The sequence below is a fragment of the Sus scrofa genome, chromosome 3 (assembly GCF_054392235.1).
Source record: "Sus scrofa isolate SSC_HxYL_T2T_F1_AM1 chromosome 3, Sscrofa_HxYL_maternal_Yorkshire_Landrace_v2.0, whole genome shotgun sequence".
NCBI classification, from domain to species: Eukaryota; Metazoa; Chordata; class Mammalia; order Artiodactyla; family Suidae; genus Sus; species Sus scrofa.
The window spans coordinates 60,500,383-60,523,933 of NC_139385.1; the positions used below are offsets into that span (position 1 = coordinate 60,500,383).

The following is a 23,551-nucleotide window of genomic DNA, read 5'->3' on the forward strand; positions in this document are numbered from 1 at the left end:
AGACAAAATAAATGAGCAAAACAAATCAAAAACATAGGCATCGATACAGAGAACAGAGCAGTGGTTACCAGAAGGGAAGGGTGGGGGTAGGGCGGAAAAATGAGCAAAGGGACCAACCGTACAGTGAAATAAATGGAAAATAAATGCTTAGCAGGTTGAACACGTGAAACTTACATAATGCTACAAATCAATGTCACCTCAATAAAAAAATGAAAACAAATAAATCCTGATGCAGAGACTTCCTTTTTTTTTTTTTAGGGCTACATCTGCGGCATATAGAGGTTCCCAGGTTAGGGGTCGAGAGCTACAGCTGCTGGCCTACACCACAGCCACAGCAATGCAGGATCCAAGCTGCATCTGCAACCTACATACACCACAGCTCATGGCAACACCAGATCCTTAACCTACTGAGTGAGGCCAGGGGTCGAACCTGCGTCCTCATGGATGCTAGTCAGATTCATTAACTGCTGAGCCACGGCAGGAACTCCCAGAAAGTTCCTTTTTTGAGGAAAAGCACTATCATAAAAAGACACTGAAATCACAAATACTGGTATCAATAATGCTTGAGCTCTGACCCCCAAAGAACTGATTTACATTGAGCCCTCAATAAACATACACCTCAGTAGTGACAAAATGCCTTCTATTGTAACAAAAACTCAAAATGACTTAAACAATTAGGAACAGTTATATTTCACATGGCAAAAGGCTCCAAAATAGAGCAACTCCAGAACTGGTTTACTGAAGCCATGAAAGACCCCATTTCTTTCCATTTTCCTGCTCCGTTCTTCGCAGCACCCCCCCCCCCCATCAGAGCAGCATCCTTCACGGCTACCAGTGACCATCACAATCCCTGTGAGGTCACCCTACCGTAAACCCTTAGGCACAAATCTTCAAAACCTAAGAAGAAGGTGTCAACGGGAAAAGGACCCATCGATTTGGCTTTCGTGTCGCAGAATGCAGATGAAGTCAGCTGTACCCAGTACCCAGCTGGATCTCTAACACCACCCTCCAGGTGAAGGAACCAGGCCTCCTTGCAGAAAGGGCTGGTGAGACTGTGATGGAGAATCTGCACGGCGAGCCTGGGGCTCCTGCAAGTGTCAGGAAAGAAGGCACTCAGAAGATACCGCGGAGGAATGTCAATGGGACACAGGGGCCAACCAGCCAACCAGGAAGAGCCTGGGGTGGCCAGAGCTAGAGCAGTTTGAGCAAGAAAAATAATGTCCTGTTAGATGATGATGCAAAGCTAAAAGTATCCTTGTATCCACCAGATATGAATAAACACGGAGAAAGAGACAAATCTCCTGCAAGAAAGAATAACAAACTCTTGATGCAGACACCACCCTGAGAAGGTGTCCTTAGTGACCTGCTTCCAAGGAGCAGGCTGTGGCAAGAGGAAGGGGGCCTTTGCAGTGAAGGAAACTCCAAAACCTATCGTGGCCAGGTGGCCAAGGTCAACATGTTCAGGGAGAAGTGGTGCTGAGAGCATGTGCCTTTAAAAGGAGGGGATGAGTACTTCACTTCTGGGTCATTTTCTCAAAAAACCCATAACCCCAGTTCCTCAGGAGAGGAACATGAAACAAACCCAATGGGAGGATGGTGTGCAGAACACCTGGCCAATCTCAAACTGTCTAGGAGGTCAGAGTAGGGACTCGGAGCCACTGTCCCACATCAGACCTGACCACTAAACCCAGTGTGGTGCCCTGGCTCAGACCTGGACCAGAAAAAGGGCATTAGGGAAAACCTGGGAGATCAAAGAGAGCATGGAGCTGCAGTTGCTTTTCTAGCTGAGGTACCATAGTCATGCCAGCTGTTAGCAGTAGGAGGGATGTGTTGAGAGGTATGTGGGAACTCTCTGGACCATCCATCCTGCAAACTTTACTGTTTCTAAAATGATGGAATCTTTGAGAGATGAATGGATTAAGAAGTTGTGGAAAACTACTTAGCAAAAAAAAAAAAGACAAATTAATGCCATTCTCAGCAACATGGGTGGAACTAGAGACTCATACTAAGTGAAATAAGTCAGAAAGACAAATGCCATATGATATCACTTATATCTGGAATCTAATATACGGCACAAATAAACTTCCACGGAAAAGAAACTCATGGACGTGGAGAACAGACTTGGGGTTGCCAAGGGGGAGGGGGAGGGAATGGGATGGACTGGGAATCTGGGGTTAATAGATGCAAACTATTGCCTTTGGAGTGGATAAGCAATGAGATCCTGCTGTACAGCACTGGGAATTCTCTCTAGTCACATATGCTGGAGCAGGATGGAGGATAATATGAGAAAAAGAATGCATACATGTATATGTGACTGGGTCACCTTGCTGTACAGTAGAAAATCGACAGTACACTGTAAACCAACAATAATGGAAAAAAACAAAATAAACTGATGGACTCTAAAGCCATTCCAAAATTAAAAACTGATTTTAAAAAAAGTAATCCATACATGTTAACAGCACGATATATAACAGAATCGTGTTTGATAAACTGAATGCTACCGAAATTTAAAATTTTTGCTCTGTGAAGTTCTGTAGAAAAGAAGAGAAGCCACAGACTGAAAGAAAATATGTGCAAACCATAAATAGCACAAAGGATTCACAGCTGAAATATGAAGAACTCTCAAAACTCATTGATTTAAAAAAATCAGGAGTTGCCGTCATGGCCCAGAGGAAACAGATCTGACTAGGATCCGTGAGGATGCAGGTTTGATCCCTGGCCTTGCTCAGTGGGTTAAGGATCCCGTGTTGCCGTGAGCTATGGTGTAGGTCTCAGACACAACTTGGATGTGGCATTGCGGTGGCTCTGGTGTAGGATGGCAGCTATAGTTCCAATTCGACTCCTAACTTGGGAACCTCCATATGCCATGGGTGAGGGGACAAAAAAGCAAAAAAAAAAAAAAAAAAAAAAAATTGAACAATCTAATTAGAAAATGGGCTTTTTAAAAAAAGACGTGAAGAGACATGTCACCAGAGAGAATGATATTCAGACAGCAAATGAAATGATGTTCACACCAACAGCCAGAGAAACGCAAATTAAAACCACAAGGGGCTATTACAGCCTACCTATTAGAATGGTGTGTATGCAGGTGCTAAAAGCTGGGTGATCTGAAGGTTGATTGATCCTATCAATGTCAGTCTTCTGGTTGAGATACTGTCCATATGGTTAAGCAAGAACAGTGGGGGAAATTGTATAAACAGTATATAAGCTCTTTCTATTATTTCTCACAACTGCTTGTGTGTTCACTCATAAATTTTTTTTACTGAAGTATAGTTGATTTACAATGTTGTGTTAGTTTCTGGTGTAGATCAAAGTGATTCATTTGTGTGTGTATATATATGTACACACACTATATATATATACACACTATATATATATATTCGATTGTACATATTCAAATGCATATATATTCAATTCTATAATATATAAAGCATATATAGTTACATATTTTTTCATATTTTTCCACAATATATTGACTATAGTTCTCTGTGCTATACAGTAGGGCTTTCTTGTACATCTATTTTATATATAGTAGTACGTATCTGTTAATCTCAAGCTCCTAGTTTATCCCTTCCCTCGCAACACAATTTTTTTGGGGTTTTTTTGTCTTTTTCTAGGGCTGCATCCAAGGCATATGGAGGTTCCCAGGCTAGGGGTCTAATCAGAGGTAAAGTCACCGGCCTACTCCAGAGCTGCAGCAACCCTAGATCCAAGCCGTGTCTGCCACCTACACCACAGCTCATGGCAATGCTGGATCCTTAACCCACTGAGCGAGGCCAGGGATCAAACCTGCAACCTCATGGTTTCTAGCTGGATTCGTTAACCACTGAGCCACGACGGGAACTCCTCAACATAATGTTTTTAATGTAAACACGGGGAAAATACGAGGCTCTGATAAGTGCCTTTTTTTTTTCAATATTGAAATATCCAAATCATCACTATCTTGTCTAATCGGTTTAGTCAAAATAATTTAATATCTATGTATAATAAAAGTGTGTTAAAATGGGGCAGCTATACAATTTAGACCAATTTGTCAGGTCACATCATGTGTCCCAGAGGCCACGGGGCCAACCAAGGAAGCTCTGTCATAACAGAAGTTAAGTGCTTAGAGTCTTTATAATTGGGCTGTTGACCTGCTGTATGATGCAATGGCAGACTTTTCCTATTCACTCTGGGTAGGAAGGGGCCAGAACCCTACAGCCATCTCTGACTTCCCCTAGGCTGATGTGGATTTAGTCAGCTCTACTCTTTAGACCCAACTGTTAAACCAGTTACAATTTTACGTACTGACACAATTATCAAATACTTTGTAGCTCTATAACCACAAGCGCATCTGGTTGCTGTTTCATTTTAATTTCAAATGTTGTGTTGAGGTCAAGACAGGATCCATTGATGACATGCCCTTATCATATCTGTCACACAGGAAACCTTCAAAGACCACGCAGTTCATACAGCCCGTCATGGTCTTACATAAGCCATTCTGGCTCAGAAACATTCCCCTCTTTCTTTCACATTCACAAAATAATTTGTAGAGTTTGTTGGAAAAGAGCGTTTATGTAACCTTAAGCTTTACCTTTTTTTTTTTGGTCTTATTTCAGGGCTGCACTCATGGCATATGGACGTTCCCAGGCTAGGGGGCACATCAGAGCTGCAGCTGCCAGCCTACTCCTACCACAGTCATGCAGGATCCAAGCAGAGTCTGCAACTTATACCACAGCTCACAGCAAAGCCGGATCCCTAACCCACTGAGTGAGGCCAGGGGTCGAACCTGCGTCCTAGTCAGATGGACACTAGTCGGATTTGTTTCTGCTGAGCCACAACAGGAACTCCTTTAAGCTTTATCTGGATTGTACTTTTTGAAAATGGGAACGATGGCCACAGCCTTTACAATGCCCTTGGTCCAGAAGGATGGAGGGACAGGGAGAGACAGACAGCAGTGACTTCAGCTAGGGAGGCGAAATTTGGGGGATTCACAGTGCAGCTGAGCTGCAGGCAGATTCCAGTGAACGATAAACACTTTAGAAACATGTGTTGGCTAAATAAATCAGAAAAGTCATATTTCCTCAAAATACAGATACAAATATGCTTTTGTTTATCATACGGATAAACTCAAAACTTCCAAGTGACATTTAAAAAGGATTGTTTAAATAAGGCATAGCAAATACTTAGAACACAGCTATTAAAATAAGTGAGCCAAAGCTTCATGAATGAATATGGGAAAATGCCCAAAATACCATATTAGATAAGATAAAGAGAAAACTGCAAGTATACATATAATTATATATGTACATATATTTATATAATATCATTTATGTCTAATACAATAATACTATTTGTTAGTGAACACACAGAAATCTAAAAGTAGGAATTCCCATTGTGGCGCAGTGGAAACAAATCCAACTAGTAACCATGAGGATTCAGGTTCAATCCCTGGCCTCGATCAATGGGTTAAGGATCCGGCATTGCCATGAGCTGTGGTGTAGGTTGCAGATGCAGCTCGGATCCTACGTTGCTGTGGCTGTGGTGTAGGCCAGCAGCTATAGCTCTAATTCCACCCCTAGCCTGAGAACCTCCATATGCAGTGGTGCAACCCTAAAAAGAAAAAAAAAGCAATCTAAAAACAAATCATTATATTTTTTTAAATGGACATGGAGAACAGACTTGTGGTTGTCAAGGAGGAGGGAATGGGGTGGATTGGGAATCTGGGGTTAATAGATGCAAACTATTGCCTTTGGAATGGATAAGCAATGAGATCCTGCTGTATAGCACTGGGAACTACATCTAGTCACTTATGATGGAGCAAGATGGAGGACAATGTGAGAAAAAAGAATGCATATATGTGTGTGTGTGACTGGGTCACCTTGCTGTACAGCAGAAAATTGACAGAACACTGTAAACCAACAATAATGGAAAAAATAAAAATCATTATAAATATTAAAAACATACTTTAAAAATACTATAAGTTGTTGGCAGGTGTCTGGATGGGGAAGGGTAATGGACACTTTCATATCCCATTTTTTTCTCTAATGTTTGACTTCTTGGGAAAGAATAAGAGTCTAAGAACAGCAGGCAATAACCATCCAAGAAGAAAGGTTGATGTAGCCTGGACACAACCTTTGTAAATGCTGGGTTGGCTCTGCCCCTCTCCCTCTGCCTCTGCAGTGTGTGTAGGTGGGTATTTTCTATCATCTACACACCCTAAGCCAGGTCTCCTTATTGTCTAGAGTAAACCCAAAGAAGGCTTCCACCACTGCCTCCCTGACTCCGAAGGTGCAGCCCTCACTGTCAAGTTGAGAAAGACCCTAAGATGCAGAAGGACCAGTGCCTGGAGCCTGACCTCCAATCAGGGCCCTGGGACCCTTCATTGGAGACCTTCCTCCACACTGTGCGAAGCCCCAGGTGTGGGGATGGCCGGGGCCGAATGGTGGATGAGGGTGACTTTCTTCTCTGAGCCCACGCCATCTGTCTGTGCCACGCCAGCTGAGTGATAAAGAGATGTTCTCAGAAAGGGAAACCGTTGGCTGAACCAGGAGGTCAGGCAGGGGCTGTTTGCGACCCAGGGAGGGTTGGGGGTGGGGGCAGGTAGGCAACCTCAGGAGCAGTTTGGTGGGGCAGGGCGGGGGGGGCGGTGGGAGTCAGTGCAGCAAGGAGACATCTGGGCCGTGTGGTGTTTGCAGGGCCACCTGCACTGAACCCACAGCGGGTGTGATCAGGACACTCGGGAAAGACGATGGTCCTCAAGCCATCTGTCTGTGCCACAGCTGCTGGTGGGGGGGGGCCTTGCAGACAAACCCAGTGTTCCACCTGCCCACTCAGGCATGTCCGTCTTTCCCAGCAGCGGACTCAATAAAGAAGCGCTTCTGCTCTTCTTCTCCTTCCTTTTCCGAAAGCAAGGGACTGCTTCCCCATAACGAAAGGGGTAGCACCATTATTTAAAGCTCAGTGGCAGCCAAGCCCCTGCAGATCCACAGAGCACATGTGGGAGTGTGATGCCCTAGGATTTGGAGCTGTTCCTCCAGGCATGTGCCACCCGAGGACTCCAGCCCCTCTTCGCGCCCTGGTCAGGCTCGGGGACTTTACCATCAGGCTCCTCATTTGAAACCTCCTCATCCCAGCAGGTGTGGCCGAGGCTCCTTCCTAGGAATCCTTCTGAGCAACCCAAGACGGAGAGGAATCACTTCTACGCTCCACATGACTTTGTTCATGCTTTTATTACAGCAGGTTAACCACTGCCTCACGGTCCAATGTCTGTCTCTCTCCTCCCCTCCTCCCCCCGCAACATCTCAACAAAAGTATGACTCCTTTGAGGACAAGGCCGTCACCTTCAGCAGGTTTGGAGGCAGACTGATTATGGGGTTAAGGCCTAGGGAGGAATCTGTTGGAAGGAAATCAGAGCGGGCACGTGTGGTTATCTCTGTCCCCAGACCCCCTGAAACAGATTCTGTGTGCTGACGCTTGGTGCTCTCACATGGTTAGGAGGCTAGTCTCGGATCAGGATGACAATGTACGCATCCACCATCCCTTTCAATAGAGACCTAGAGAGCAGAAATTCTCACCAGTCGCTGCAAAATAAAAGAGGAATGGTCCGGTGCGCTTCGGGTCAGAAAGGCTTTTCTGTTTCAAAGCTGAGCTGTGGCACCACGTTGGCAATGGCTTCTGAGAAGTAACCCTCACGTCGCCTCTCCCTTTTCCCTGTTGAAATGCTGGAGGACACTGAAAAGGCAGAAAATGTGCACTTCCCTCCAAGACCTGGGGCTGGCGGTGCTGATAGAGAATTCGAAGGACAGAAGTGACAGATGCAACCTACAGAACCCAGGAAGGAAGACGGCCACTCAGATGGGAAAACCCTGAGACCTCTCTGCCCCATTTCAGAAGCCACCCTGGCCAGGATCTGCCTTCTCTGCATTTTCTCTTTCTTCCAACAGACTCCTTCTGCAGGGCTGAGGCCCCTGAGGGTCCTCAGTCCACAGCCTCCAGTCCAGGAGCCTGGCAGAGGGTGGCCAGTAGGCAGGCTTCGGTGGTCCAGCACACATCACCAGTGGATGCAAGACACTTGAGGGGAGAGAGGATGTTCCTGATGCGGGGTTGTGGGGGACAAGGATGGACAGGCTCCCTTTCCTTCCAGAAGACAACTGTGCAGGACAGAAAGATGGGTGGGTCATGGCAGATTCTGAGAGGCATGTGCATTAGTCAGATGGGGAGACGTGACAAAGGGGGCGGACTGGGCCGCATGACTAGAAACAAGGAGTTTGGGATGAACAGATACACACAGGCCTATGTAGTACAGATTAACAACCAGGACCTGCTGCAGAGCCCAGGGAACTAGACTGGATATTCTGTAACCACCTATAATGGGAAGGAATCTGAACAATAGATATATATGCATGTAAAACTGAGTCACTTTGCCTTACACCTGAAACACAACATAATTGACTCATGGTTCTGGCGGCCTCGAGTTGTATGCGTCCTTCCTCCCTTCCTTTCTTCCTTTTCTTCCTTCTTTTCATTCTTTCTCTTTCTCTCTTTCTTTTTAGGGCCGTATCCACAGCATATGGAGGTTCCCAGGCTAGGAGTCGAATCAGAGCTGCAGCTGCCAGCCTACACCACAACCGCAGCAACTCGGGATCTGAGCCACATCTGCCACCTACACCATAGCTCAGGGCAATGCCTTAACCCTTAAATCCTTAACCCACTGAGCAAGGCCAGGGATCGAACCCGTGTCCTCGTGGATCCTCGTCAGGTTCGTTAACCACTGAGCCACGACGGGAACTCCATATGAGTTCTTTCTATATTTTGGATATTAACCCCCTACTAGATATTTGATTTGCAAACATTTTCTCCCACTTGGTAGGCTGCCTTTTCATCTTGTTGATGGTTTAATGGGTTCATTTTACACCAAAGTACCTCAGTAAGAAGCCTGTCACCACATAGGTCATATTGTGATGTACAGGGTGGAGGTAAGGACTTTAGCCCATGAAACTGGGGGCGGCAGTGGGGGGAATGCAGTTCACTCCATGAGGGTGTGGCTCTTAGTGCAGACACTCGGCACCCGGAAGCGGGGTGTCCGATGCCCTCTCACTTCAGGGGGCTCACTCTCCTGGCACAGCCAGAGCTGTTCAATGCTTATCAGACACACAGGGCTGGGGGAGGGCACACAGGCACCCAGTGTCCAGGTGTGGCTGTGTGAAGTCCACTGATGAGCTGTTAATGACCACAAGAACACAAAACAAGACAGCGACAGCAAAGTCACACTTAACTTCCATCATGCAAAAGTGAGAACGACACTCGGTTGTGAAAAGAGTGTGGTTAGGGAGTTCCTGTTGTGGCTCAAGCAGAAACAAGCCTGACTAGTATCCATGAGGACACAGGTTCCATCCCTGGCCTCACTCAGTGGGTTAAGGGTCCAGCACTGCCATGAGCTATGGTGTAGGTGGCAGATATGGCTCGGCTATCATGTTGCTGTGGCTGTGGTGTAGGCTGGCAGCTGTAGCTTCAATTCAATCCATAGCCTGGGAACTTCCATATGCCTCAGGTGTGGCCCTAAAAAACAAACAAATAAACAAAAAAAGAATATGGTTAGATGAACACACATGTATTGATGAGGGAAGAGCGAGATGGCACCAGGATTTGGCAAACACTTTGGTGGTGAATCAAAGCCCTTTTTTAAAAACGTGATGTAGGAGTTCCCGTCGTGGTGCAGTGGTTAACGAATCCGACTAGGAACCATGAGGTTGCGGGTTCGGTCCCTGCCCTTGCTCAGTGGGTTAACGATCTGGCGTTGCCGTGAGCCGTGGTGTAGGTTGCAGACGCGGCTCAGATCCCGCGTTGCTGTGGCTCTGGCGTAGGCCGGTGGCTACAGCTCCGATTCAACCCCTGGCCTGGGAACCTCCATATGCCGCGGGAGTGGCCGAAGAAATAGCAACAACAACAACAACAAAAAGACAAAAGACAAAAAGACAAAAAAAAAAAAAAAAAGTGATGTAATTTGACGTAGGATCCTTGCTTTTAGAAACTTTTCTTCAGAAGCTAACAGGGGTTATTTTGAAATTTTCAATATTCTTCTCAGCGATGATACTAATAATGAAAAAAAATTATGAAACAGTCTCCACGTCCAATAAAAGGGGATAACAGCGTATTCATGTGATAGGGCCCTACACCAAATGAAGAGTTCTCAGATAACTGGTTTTGATGAAAAACAATTCTACAACATGATCGTAAGTGACATAAGCCTTGAACATATAATATATAAATAGTTTTAAAACATGCTCAAAAAAATAATGGAAATCTTGGCAATTACTCTCTCTTGGTGATGAGAGATTTCCTTTTTTTTTTTTTTTTTAATTTCCGTATTTCCTAAACTTCTTACAAGGAGTATATTTATGGGTTGAATCAATAAAGCACAAAGGACAGAATTATTTCAGCCTCGTGTTTCCTTTCTGTTCACTTCTCTCCTCTTCATTGTCCTCAGGGCTGGAGATTGAACAGTGACTAAGTGCTCACAGAATGCATTACCCTCTTTTATTCATTAGTTTGGGTCTTTCTCATTACTACTGCATCCATTATAACTTTATCCATATCCTGACGCTCATGAAACTTACATGAGCATCTCGATGTGTTTAACCTACTGTCACTATGCAAGGAGGCACCGCCTCTTTGCTTCAGCAGCACACGGCACCGGGATGAAAGGGCTCTCAGAGAATGGAAAATGGATTCACATTAAGATGTATAAGGGCTAGAAAAAGAAATAAGCCAGGTGGATTACTGCGACTTACAGACTATCTTTTTCTATATGTATCTTGCCATTTCAAACTTGGAGTTCCTCGATGGTAAAAACAGTCTGTCCTTCCAATAGAAATAGAAACAGAAATAGAAATAGGAGTGCCCATTGTGGCTGTGGAAACAAACCCAGCTAGTGTCCATGAGGATGTGGGGTCAATGCCTGGCCTCGCTCAGTGGGTTAAGGGTCCATTGTTGCCACAAGCGGTGATATAGGTCACAGACATGGCTCAGACCCTGCATTGCTGTGGCTGTGGTGTAGGCCTGCAGCTGCAGCTCCAATTCGATCTCCTAGCCTGGGAACTTCCATATGTGGTGGGTGCGGCCCTAGAAAAAAGCAAAAAAATAATTAATTAATTAATTAAAATGAGGTTTTGGAAGGAGGTTGTCCCAGGTAAGCCAGCTAAGAAAATCCTACCCATGGTGGTAGGTGGAGCATGAAGAGCCCCAAGCATCCTGCAGCAGTGCAATTAACTCTCACCAGTAGTGAAGTGGGCTGGGATGGAAGGAAACACACTGGGGTGGGAAATATCTCAGTGCTTGAGAAATTTCAGAAAGGCAGGAACGAAGGATTAAAGGAAGGACATAAGAATGCAGAAAGTCTCAGGGTCATGACAGAGTGACTTCTTTTCTTCAGCTGAAGGATGGAAGATGCTTGGGATTGAATCCAGGACAGATGAGCAGAGCTTCAGAAGAGGCTGAATTCTCAGCCCCAGAAGGTCCTGGATGCCAAGGTCAGGGCCCTTGGAAAGAAGGGGGACCTGGAACATAGGATGGGAACATCTGGGCTCGGGCACCTGTTTTGAATGCTACTCCCTCTGAAATCTCCGGGCCACTCACCTATCTTAGTCTTTCTTGTTAAAAGCTAGGATTTTCTCTCTTGCCGAAGGTGATAAGCACATCTGTGCATTGAGGATTGCACACACCTCTTTTCATACCTATTCTACAGCTGTCCTGGACACAAACCAGTAACCCGGGTGAAGTCATGACATAAACTTGCCGGGAAGGTGCTAGACTTACACAGATAGGGAACTGCTAGCCCCCAGAGAAGCCCCAAGACCAGCCAACATGAACCAGCAGGAGTGGACAGACAGGACTGTATTTTGAAGGTCTGGATCAAGGGAGGCAGCAAAGTTGTATAAAAGCATAGTCAGGTGGAAACACTCTCCCAGGACACGGGATGTGGGATCCTGGCAAAGACCCCGGAAGACAGGTCTAATGCCACACTTGACTGGTTCTTAGAACCCCGGGGAAAGCAATGGCCCCTGTGCACGTGGTTGCCATGACAGGACCGGGACAATGGAACAGCGGATCAGAAGCTCAGATCAGAGGTTCCTGGAGGGAACACACCTCACAAGGCCGGAAAACCAGCTGGCAGACTGGGTTCTGTTGGAAGGTACCATTTAGCAAAGCAATAAAAAATGCACTGGTAGAGGAGCGATTGCATCTCTGAGAATTTCAGAGATGACTGTGATTGGCAGACCAAGGCTGAGCGTAGGCGGCGATGTTACAGTCCTGGCCTCCCTGAGAGCAATGAGGACAACAGGGTCCCAGCATTACAGAGGCTGGGGGTTGCAGGGGCTGCAATTCAACATCAGAGGCAAGAGGGGACAATTTTCATAAGAAAGGCAAGAGTAGCAGCAAAAAGCTGTGGAGTTAATAGAACATGTCATGATTACAAATAAGGTAGATGGAAAGACGAAAAAGGTGATGTTCCATTGACAGGACAAAGTCAGACAGAGACAGACAGAGGGCTGTGCTCAGACCCAGATCACATAGACTCCAGGAGAGGCCAGATCCTATGAAGAAAACCCTGTCCCCTGCGGCAAATGTATTCACCGGTGGTCTTCCAGCCCTTTCCTAAAAGGACCCATGGCCCTTATCTGAGCAGTCACCCAAGGTGAAAGGAAAAAACCTAAGTATGTCAATGGCTGTGATACAGTGGCAGAGCTGGTAAGATACCCTGAGCATCACCAGGGTTAGAGGAGGAGGAACCTGGTCACAAATGGATCCTGACTCAGCTCTGCTGACAGTAAGTCTGTGACCTACCCAGGGGTCACCTCTCCTCCCCCAAGTGATAACTGTCAAGGACTGACAGAGAGCTGACAGGAACCATGCCCTGACTCCTGGGCACATGAAGGGATGGCTCTCAAGGTGGGGAGAGCCACGTGAATGACTCTGACCACTGCCTCCCGCTCATGCTGCCAACACTGCAGCCCCAAAGATGGCTTTGCACCCTGGTGGAACCACCTTGAAAACCATACTAGATGTACCAATGCTGGTCTTCAGTGCAGGCCCACCAGATGGCCAGCTTAGCCCCTAAACATCCAGACAGACCGTAGAGGCTAACAGCAGAGGATGACAAAGCCAGCCATGAAATAATTCTGGCTGCTGCAGTCTGAGCCAGGCATGGCATCTTCCGCCAGTGAAGATAAAAGCCATCCTCACTTCAAAGTCTTGGGGACCACTGGCACTTCTGACCAAATCCAGGGGTTCCCACAACCCAGGCAGTTTCAATAATTCCCCGGAAAAATTCATAGACCTCACTGAAAGTACTGTACTGACCATGAAGGTTGTATCATAAAGCATGAGATCAGAATGAGCCCAGTGAGAGGACATCTGGGCTCCATCAGGGGAGCCCTGGGTGCACAGATCCCCGAGCCCCCTCCTCTCGGGATCCGGATCTGTCACCCTCCTAGAATGTCACTGTGCTTGTCACCAGGACGCCACGGACCCAGAGCCTTCACCGGGCGCAAATGATGGACTCATTGGCCGAGTGGCTGAGCTCGATGTCACAGCACTGCGTTTCATCCAGGATTCCTATAACTCTCTGAGGGAGGGGCACTGCCCAGCCCCCAGCCCTTAGCTTTCTGTGCACAGGACTCTGCATGGCCAGCTCTGCCCTCAATGACAGTGATCCACTGCAACCGAGGGAGGGGAGTCAGTGGTATCTGAAGACGAGGTACCCTTGGTCAAGTCTGAGTGGAGTCGCGCCAGGAACCCCACACACACCCTCCAGGCTTCCAGCCAGAGGTATCCTCTGCAGGGGAGGGGGTGTCTCAGCAGCATCTTCGGGAATCATTCCTGAAGACCAGATGTGGAAAACAGGCACAGCCTGACGTCGTGGCAAAGCTGAGTTGCCCACATCACAAGTGACAGCTGGTCGGCCCTTGGGCTCCCTAGGGTCCATAGGGAGGCACCCAGGGGCAGCCGCGTGAGGCCCAGTGAAGAAGCCATGTGCAAAGGAAGGGCTTCGAACCATGGATACAGTCAGAAAGCAGGTCCCGCAGGACGCCTGGACCCAAATGGCCTTGAAGGTTGGTCCAGCTGAGGCCAAGGCAGCCGGCCATGAGGCAGCTTCCCCTAGATGGGCTGGGCTGGGGGCTGGGCAGCCAACACTGCAGGCAGTGGCCAAGAATGAGCCCTGCATCCACCCCAGCACCTGTCATCGCAGGCCTGGGGCCACCACACCAGTGGGCAATCCAGTAGCCCAGTAGATGTGACAGAGGCCTGACCCCACACCCGGCCAGGGAGCATTCCTGGGTGGGCTGGCCTGTGCCCTGGCCAGGGCATCCTGCTGCGCAGCACTCTGTCCTCATAAACCCACCACCTATAGTCCCTGGATCTCCACAGAGGAGCCAGCGTGGACCAGGCTCAGGTGGGACCTTCTGCTCTGAGGAGGTCCCTCCTGGCGGAGTGGCTGAGGACAGCTTTCAGGGTGTGGCCTGTCCGCTCTTCCTGGGCCTGTTCGGAAGGACAGACAGATGAGCAGGGTTCAGCTCCCGGCCTCTCCTGCCGACTTTGTTTCCCCAGCCGAGGGGCGGGAGGCCTTCCACTGGCAACAGCACTGCTGCCTCTGGGCCGATCGGAAGGGACCCCTCCATGATGCTCTTCTGCAGAAATCTCTGAAATATCTGCTGTCGCCTTTCCTTCGTTTAGTGACATTTACTGAGTTCCTATCAGGACTCGTGTGAAAGGCTGTTCACTTGTCCCCTGACTCCCAAGTCCCCTCATGTGACAGGGGTCCAGCCACCACCAGACTGACTGTCTACACCACTCACAAGCCTGGTGTGCATCAAATGTCCCCATGTAAAATACAGAATCTTTATTTTTATTTTTGGCCTCATGTGAAAGTTCCCGGAACAGGAATCAAACCCACACCACAGCAGCAGCCCGAGTGGCTGCACTGATAACTCTGGATCCTTAACCCACTGTAGCACAAGGAAACTCCCAAACTCAGATGCTTCAAAACCACTTATTTCTAAGACTGAGACTTCTAAACTGGGTGACCATCAGCAGAAATACTAGAAAGAATATTGTATATGTTTTCAACATTGAAATCGGACTGTTATGAATCATCAGTAAGCTAAAAAATATAACTTTTTAATTATTTGTATTATAAATTATAAATTAAGAGGTAGAAACTTCTATATATAAAATAAGCTACAAGGATATATCATATGGAATGGGGACTCTGGCTGATATTTTATCATAACTTTAAGTGGAATACTGTCTACAAAAATTTTGGTTGTACATACCTATAACTAATATATTGTAAATCAATTATACCTCAATCAAATATATATAAATCAAAGCTGACATAACATGTAAAGGAGGAAACGCCTTTTGACAGGGCTTTCCCTTTCAGAATCCCCCCAGTAACTTTTTATTGATATGGGGGTGGCGGTTTCTAGCCTGGACCCTCAAGTGCCAGGAAGCACACACAGCTCTTGCCTGTTGGTCTAACTTCAGAAGACAGCGGCAGTGGAGGTGGGGGATCCCACACCAAAACTGGAAATGAGAAGGGGGCGTAGAAACTTCTCCCCCACCCTCCATCCAAGATCTTGCCAGAGAGCTGCAATTACGACAAATAAAGCACACACTCGGTACCTTTGTCAGATCAGATGCCTGCCAGTGCTCCTGTGTATGGTTCAGAGACCAGGAAAATATTTTCACCGAAGGTAAAATTGTGCTTTGAACTCTTAACCTAAAATCTCCCAGTTGTGATCACATTCATAGAAGCTGGTTCTTCACCTATTTGGAGTCACAACCAGTGCTCGGCCCTTCTCCTCATGGCCATGCACAGTGAACCCTCCAACATTTTCAGGCACCTTAAGAGGCCTCATGGTATTCAGAAGTTCCCTGTGCTGCCCTGAGCCCAAGACAAGCATCCCAGACTCCCAGAGCGCCTACCTACCAGGTAAGCGCCCAGCTTTCTCTGATGGGGGCAGGAAGGCAGCATCTGCGCCTACTGTGCCCTGGGGCTGCAGGAACACGACCCTGAGACGCATTCTGTGCAGGTGGAGGAACCAGAGCATGTGTGTGAGCTGCAGCTTCCATCATTCAGTGGCCTCAGGGATAAGAGGAAGCACAGGAGTTCCTGTCATGGCGCAGTGGTTAACAAATCCGACTAGGAACCATGAGGTTGTGGGTTCGGTCCCTACCCTTGCTCAGTGGGTTAACGATCCGGCGTTGCCGTGTGTTGTGGTGTAGGTTGCAGATGCGGCTCAGATCCTGCATTGCTGTGGCTCTGGTGCAGGCCAGGGGCTACAGCTCCAATTCGACTCCTAGCCTGGGAACCTCCATATGCCGCGGGAGCAGCCCAAAGAAATAGCAAAAAGACAAAAAAAAAAAAAGAGGAAGCACATCGGCCTGTTACCAGAAGTAGGTGTGTGACCACTGAGCTTCAGAGGCCGTTATCAATTTCACACGTCCAGTCTCATAAAACATCAACTGTGTCATTCTAAGACCTTTGGAGATGTTTTCCTCCCAAGACTACATAGTTTAAGAAATAAAAGGGGACCAGGTGGCTTAACTCGCCACACCCACTGACACGCTCCACCACCGACAGTGTCTACCTAATGATCACCCTTCAAAAGCCCAGGACGAAGTGTGATGTCTAGTCTCTCAATAATCCAAGTTGATGTCACCTTGTCAGAGAAGGAAACTGTCAGAGAGGAAACTCTGACATAGACTCCGAAGCTGACAAGTGGTTCTGACTCATTCATCTCTGGAAAAAATTCTTCAGGTCTAAGTAAGACTGTTTACCCTTTTTTCTTATTTTCTTTTCTTTTTTTTTTTTTTTTGTCTTTTTAAGGACACACCTGAAGCATATGGAAGTAACCAGGCCTGGGATCGAATTGGAGCTGCCACACAGCCACAGCAACATGGGATCCAAGCCTCATCTGTGACCTACACCACAGCTCATGGCAACACTGGATCCTTAATCCACTGAGCAAGACCAGGGATTGAACCTGCATCCTCATGGACACTAGTCAGGTTCGTTAACCAGAGCCACAACAGGAACTCCAGGTAAGCCTGTTTAGAGATGATGATTTTCACAACCCGTAACTAAAGAAATGTCTGCTTGTCCCCATTCATGAAATTTTCTCCCTGATTCCTTTGATTTGTTTCTTTTTCTTTTTTAAATTATAGTTGATTTACAATATTCTGCCAATTTCTGCTGTACAGCGACCAAGTCATACATATATACACATTCTTTATCTCACATTATCCTCCATCCATTTAATTCTTGCCATAAGTACTGACAGTACTACCTGAGGAGAGGTGAGCTGTCTTTCAGGAACAGCATATGTCCAGCTGCCTCCAGGAAGCCTCCCAGGGACATGCAAATCTGCCCACCACTCTCCCCTTCTCTAAAATCCGCATGGCAGCCAGAGTCCACAGCACTCCTTTAAAAACTGACTGTATAAAACTTGGCTTCCAGCACAGCTGCTATCAGCCCAATCCATTTGTCTATCTCCTGGAGACAGAACTCCAGCTATGGGATGTCCACTTCAGGGATAGTCAAATGATTAAACACAGTTTTGTGATCATTCAGAAATGGATTTAGAAGGCAGAGTTCATCCACAATGTACCAATTCATTTTACGAACAGTGACTGTGAAATTCCTACCGTAATTCTCTCAGTGCTGACCCAAGTTGAACTGCCATCTTATCTAAAACCATCCCTTGAGTATGATTTCATAAAATATGATTGAGGTACCATACATATATATATATATATATATATTCACTAAGCTATGGTAGATTCATAAATATATGTAGAATCTTGGTAAGCACAGGCTAGAGATACACAACTAATTAGCTTCTGAGTTTGACAGCCTACTGAGAAGTGGTAACAATCATATAGCATTCTGAAAAGCCTCCCTTTCCTAATTTTATTTACTTATTTATTTATTGTTTTTTGGGGGCTACACCTGCGGCATATGGAGGTTCCCAGGCTAGGGGTTCCAATCAGAGCTGCAGCCACCAGCCTACACCACAGCAATGAGGGATCCAAGCCGCATCTGCGACCTACACCATTGCCCACAGTAATGCCCAATCCTTAACCCACTGAGCTAGGCCAGGGATCCAACCTGCATCCTCATGGATCCTAGTCGGGTTTGTTAACTGCTGAGCCACAAAGGGAACTCCTCCCTTCCTGAATTTAAAAGTTATTAAAACATGCTACTTATAAACCAGTTTACAGAAAAATAAGAAAATAGTTTTCATTTTTAAATGCAATCTGCAGAAAACAGAGATGAGCTCAAAATGTATGTTTAAGAATATTCGTTCTCAGGAGTTCCCATCATGGCTCAGTGGTTAAGGAACCCGACTGAGAACCATGAGGTTGCCAGTGCCATCCCTGGCCTTGCTCATTGGGTTAAGGATCCAGCATTGCTGTGGCTGTGGTTAGGCCAGCAGCTGCAGCTCTGATTCGACCCCTAGCCTGGGAACCTCCATATGCCGTGGGTGCGGCCCTAAAAAGACAAAAGCAAAAAAAAAAAAAAAAAAAAAAAAAAAAAAAAAGAGTATTTGTTGTCAGATTATATATAAGATTAAAAAACGGGAAACATCATAAAGTTTCAAGAAACAGGGTTAATACAATGCAATATTATACACTCATTAAAAGAGTGTTTCAGCAGAATTTTTCATGACACGGTGAAATGTTCAAAATTACATTAAATTTTAAAAAGTAGATTAGAGCACTATGTACAGTATGGCTTCTTATTTATTTTATTTTATTATTATTATTTTTTTGTCTTTTTGTCTTTTTAGGGCTGCACCCGCAGCATATGGAGGTTCCCAGGCTAGGGGTCTAATCAGAGCTGTAGCCACCGGCCTACACCACAGCCACAGCAGCGAGGGATCTGAGCCACGTCTACGACCTACACCACAGCTCACGGCAATGCCGGATCCTTAACCCACTAAGCGAGGCTAGGGATGGAACCTGCAACCCTATGGTTACTAGTTGGATTTGTTAACCACTGCGCCACGAGGGCAACTCCACTTCTTATTTATTTTAATGTATAAGATTTCAAAGAAAAAAAACAAATTTAAAAAACATTAACTGTGGAGTTCCCGTCGTGGCGCAGTGGTTAACGTATCCGACTAGGAACCATGAGGTTGGGGGTTCGGTCCCTGCCCTTGCTCAGTGAGTTAACGATCCAACGTTGCCATGAGCTGCGGTGTAGGTTGCAGATACGGCTTGGATCCCGAGTTGCTGTGGCTCTGGTGTAGGCCGGTGGCTACAGCTCCAATTCGCCCCCTAGCCTGGGAACCTCCATATGCCGCAGGAGCGGCCCAAGAAATAGCAAAAAAAGAAAGACAAAAAATAATAATAATAATAAATATTAACTGTGATTAGCATTCGAACATGAAAACTAAATTGTTCCACTGCCTTATTTGTGCCTTTCTCTACTTAAAAACCTTTCCACAGTGAAAAAGTAAGCAGTTTTTTTTTCCCCAAAATAATTGATATTCTGTACTGGAAATACAAGTTTTAAATAAATTCTAATTTCAAAGAATAATTTTTATTAACACAAGAAAAGAGATGAAGATAAAATTTTCTCTGAAATTAAAAAAAATAAAGTGTAACTCACCTCATAGTCTGATTTCGTTTTCCAAATACCGTTTTCCAATCAAAGAAACCAAGTATTTTTAAGCGTTGAATTCCAGGGACTGAAGCAGAGAAAGGTCAAGATGAACTTTGAATGTTTTTAAATTTTTAAAAAATTTTTTATTTTGCACAGTTACTTTTGTTCTTAATTATATAAGCGTCCCATACAGAAACAGTGGCTTGCACCCTGGCCCTCTCCCAGTGTTGCCGGTCCTAATCCAAGCCTTTTCTTTCTTTTTGTTTTGTCTTTTTTGGGCCGCACCTGCAGCATATGGAAGTTCCCATACTAGGCGTAGAATCAGAGCTACAGCAGCCAGCCTACACCACAGCCACAGCAATGCCAGATCCAAGATGCATCTGCAACCTACACCACAGCTCACGGCAATGCCAGATCCTTAACCCGCTGAGCAAGGCCAGAGATCGAACCCGAATCCTCATGGATGCTAGTCGGGTTCATTACTGCTGACCCACAACAGGAACTCCCTAATCCAAGCCTTTTCCAAGGCTCAGAAAGCTACCTTCCCACATTGCCATCCCTGACAAACCAGACGTGCTCTTAAGGTCCCAGATAGCAAGCAAGCAGTGCTCAAAGAATAACGCTGTGATGGCAAAAGGACACAGGAGGCATCTTGAAATTGCTCCCAAGGACCACATGAGACAACTCGAGCAAGAAAATCATTACAGAAAAGGATTGTAATCCATTGACTGTCTGAAACATGTCTGAGAGTCCATACTGACATAATGATAGATGATATAGGCAGACAGACTGACAGATAGATAGATAGATAATAGATGATACATGATACATGGTAGATGATAGATAGATAGACAGATAATAGATAGACAATAGATGATAGGTGATAGATAAATAGGTAATAGATGAAAGATACATGATAGAGAAATAACAGATGACAGACGATAGATGATAAGTGATAGATAGGTAATAGATGATAGATAGATGATAAATAGATGATAGATAGATAGATGATAGACAGATGGATAGAGAAATGAGGGGGAGGAAAACTTCTCCTTCCTGTGGAATTCCAGTTAATAAGTGCGATTTTAGTAACTGCACTGTGGTTATAGAAAATGCTAACATCTGATGAGGTTTGATGAAGGAAGTCAAGAACTCTCTGTTCTGGGAGTTCCCGTCGTGGCGCGGTGGTTAACGAATCTGACTGGGAACCATGAGGTTGTGGGTTCGGTCCCTGCCCTTGCTCAGTGGGTTAACGATCCGGCGTTGCCATGAGCTGTGGTGTAGGTCACAGATGCAGCTTGGATCCCGTGTTACTGTGGCTCTGGTGTAGGCCGGTGGCTACATCTCCGATTGGACCCCTAGCCTGGGAACCTCCATATGCCGCTGGAGTGGCACAAGAAATAGCAAAAAAAAAAAAAAAAGAACTCTTTGTTCTAGTTTGGCAACGTTTTTGTAAATTTAAAATTATTTCAAGATGAAGAGTTTGAAAATTAGGATGATTTCAATAACAAGGTATAAGTATTTTATATTCTTCAATTAATATGCCACGGTTGTAGAAAATTGAACAGCAGATAAAAATATCACGACTCATTTGATCCATCATAAGAAGATACATTCCTATTGTCTTTGCTCTTTAATGGATATCTCTGAAGACATTTAAAGGCAAGAAGCCATGTAGATCTAAAGAGAAACTTGCAATGCCTGCAGGGTTGATTCCAGTGTATGACCCTGAGCTCTCACACAGGACCCTCAATAGCCATACTTGCAGTGTTCTGACTCAATTAAATCCACATGTTGAAATGTGGCAGGACAGCAGGCCGCCATCAGACATGCCAAAGACGGCCTTTTCCCAACTGCTCAGAGCAAGCTTCCAGCCTGGAAACCACTGCCAACCCATCTGGAGAACCTTAGCAGGAATTTGCACTGGTAGCATCGAAAGCCCCCACGGGCATGAAGGGGCCTGATAACAACCGGGAGATGCTAAACAAGATTTCCAGCAGCAGAGAAAGGGCGAAAATTAGGTTTAAATTAGGTGACACTTCTTTTCTTAATATAGAACCTGGATCAAAACCCAAAGCGTCCGAGGTCATTGCAAGGCATCGACCTGGTAAGGCACCATGATAACTTGTAAGCAAACAAACGAGAGGCATCCAAAAGGATGCGCCCTCCATTCATAGCCACCAGGACCACGTTTCTTGCTGCTACGTTATGCCCTCCACTAGAAACAGTGGTTATAGCTGGACAGTGAGAGAGAAGCAAGCCCAGAGTTGCACGTGAGCCAGCGCAAGGGACCCATTCTCTCCAGCTGGAACTAGGCTGTTGCTATAGCAACAACCAGATGACGGACAGATTTCTGAATGTGCAGTGGTCCATGGTGATAAGGGCTTCCAGCTCTCCACAAAGTGCTTCCAAATCTTCTAAAACGTGCACCCTGCGTAATGGTTCTAAATGCTATATTTCAAGATCAACCGTAAATGCCATTCTTTTAAAAATTGAAAGGATAGACAATCTGAATGATTTTTAGCTCTAAATAACCATTTGTGCTAATACCAGTTTTCAGTCACTTGCCAAGTCAAAACTCCCATTCTTTTTCTTTTCTTTTCTTTTTGCTTTGCTTTTCAGGGCCTCAACCGGGGCATGTGGAAGTTCCCAGGCTAGGTGTCGAATCGGAGCTACAGTTGCCCACCTACACCACTGTCACAGCAACACCAGATCCAAGCCCTGTCTGTGACCTGTGCCACAGCTCAGGGCAATGCCGGATCCTTAACTCATTGATCGAGGCCAGGATTGAACCCACAACCTAATGGTTCCTAGTCAGATTCATTTCCCCTACACCGCAACAGGCACTCCAAAACTCCCATTCTTTGGGCAGCTCTGCTTAACCTTCTTTCAAGGAAGGTGGAGCAGAATTAATGAAAAAGTAGTGTCCCCTAGATCCCCAGAAGTTCTTTTGGAGGTGAATTTAATGCCAGGAGTTGGGCAGGTTTTAGAAATCATTTTCCAGAAAACATAGCAGGATGCTTTTGGCCTTCCCTTGCTGTAGGTAGTTGACTCACTCCCCTAAGAGAGTACCGTATCTGCAAAGCAATTTCACTTCGGCTGAAATCAAAAGGAATCAAGCCTGTATGACAGGAGCATTTCCAGGCAACCGAGATGCAGTTCTCTCGGTTTTATGCAAAATATCCTTGACTTCAACACATCTAAAGTGCTTTTGACACCCAGCATTTAAAAATGCGGTGAGATGCTTCGACTTCCTGGAATTTGGAGCAAGTGGCTTCCTCAGATGACTGCCTAGCAGAGAGCTTAGGGATCAGGTGTGCCACGGCTAACGAAGGGCTGATCTTAACGTCCACACAAACCTTTCAGTGTGTTTATAATTCTAAGCTAAGTTTCTCTGATCAAATGTGGGTTGGCCTTCTTAAGACCCTTAGGCTAAAAGTCATCATCTATTTTGAGGCAAAGACCAGCAGATTGATTGGCTTCCATAACATTTTCCTTGAAGCATGTTATACTCAGTCAGATAGATGTACCTGGATCCTAAGTGTTATCAGCCCAATTAATTCTCGCCAAAATAACGCACCTGTGCAACCAGCCCCTAGATGAAGAAACAGAACATAAGGGAATAAGAACCCAGAGGGACCTTCGTGCCCTTCCCTGTCCCTCGGCCCGATGACAACGGTACCCTAACCCCATAGATTAGATCCTCCTGCTGCTGAGCTTTATGCCAGCTGTGCCCTGTGTCTGGTTCCTTTAACTCTACTGTCCTTTGTGAGGGTCACCCAGCTCCTTGGTAAGGACAGTTTGTTCATTCTCTTCCCGGTATCATGCTTTATCGTTCTCATTAAAAAAAGATGATCTGGATCTACTTTAACACGGTTGGTTCTAGGGAATGCTTAC

At 46.0% G+C, this 23,551-nt stretch overlaps 1 protein-coding gene and 1 long non-coding RNA gene across 29 annotated transcripts in view; both read right to left on the reverse strand.

The window, feature by feature from the left end:
- LOC146404655 (uncharacterized) overlaps positions 1-23,551 on the reverse strand; it is a 347,061-nt gene that overhangs the window by 238,275 nt on the left and 85,235 nt on the right. The window lies entirely within an intron of this gene.
- The window catches only part of LOC102166005 (uncharacterized), a 121,285-nt gene that overhangs the window by 62,613 nt on the left and 35,121 nt on the right, over positions 1-23,551 (reverse strand). For 18 of the 28 annotated variants that reach the window (XR_014841269.1, XR_014841254.1, XR_014841255.1 and 15 more), the window contains one exon: positions 19,661-19,739. The gene's annotated coding sequence lies outside the window, so the exon portion shown is untranslated. Of the gene's footprint in view, positions 1-7,192; positions 8,133-19,660; positions 19,740-23,184; positions 23,250-23,551 lie in introns of those variants that run through there. The other 10 variants (XR_014841256.1, XR_014841273.1, XR_014841263.1 and 7 more) reach the window with 4 other exon arrangements.